This window comes from Myotis davidii, unplaced genomic scaffold, assembly GCF_000327345.1.
Source record: "Myotis davidii unplaced genomic scaffold, ASM32734v1 scaffold1494, whole genome shotgun sequence".
NCBI lineage: Eukaryota > Metazoa > Chordata > Mammalia > Chiroptera > Vespertilionidae > Myotis > Myotis davidii.
In genome coordinates, this window is record NW_006286246.1 from 4,744,200 (window position 1) to 4,744,687 (window position 488).

The 488-nt window shown below is 33.4% G+C and overlaps 1 protein-coding gene across 1 annotated transcript in view; it reads left to right on the forward strand.

The window, feature by feature from the left end:
* Nucleotides 1-488, forward strand: part of PACRG (PARK2 co-regulated) — a 194,474-nt gene that overhangs the window by 1,007 nt on the left and 192,979 nt on the right. The gene's annotated exons all lie outside the window — the stretch shown is intronic.

Genomic DNA, 488 nt, shown 5'->3' on the forward strand with positions numbered 1-488 from the left:
TTAGAATATTGAAAGGCAACTTAACATGTGTATTTCAAGACACCTTTTAAATGACAAATTTTTAGTAATTCAAGCTTCAGTTCAAGTATCTCTGGCTATTAATACAACTCATATCTCATTTTTATTATTTGAGGTAATTAAAATAGTTTTAATACTGTTGGGGAGGGGGGAGGAACAAGTGGTTTAGCTACGTGTGATAGGTGTTTTTTTTTTTTAAAAAAAGATGTGAATGGCTTTAAATTAGGTATGCTAAGCCGGGGTTACCACTGAGTGAGCACCTGTCTGGGACTGAGAGATTGAATAATGAATGTGGCTTTCCAATTGTGTAATTTACACTCTAGGAGGATCTGACTTATTGCATAGCAACTCATTAAGTTAAGTGAGTGGTATTGCTTTCCAGTGTCACATTATTTGTTTTACATAAATGTTGCAAAACTAATACCTATTCTGAAACCACTTTCTTAATGAAAACATGAATGACAGAAGAC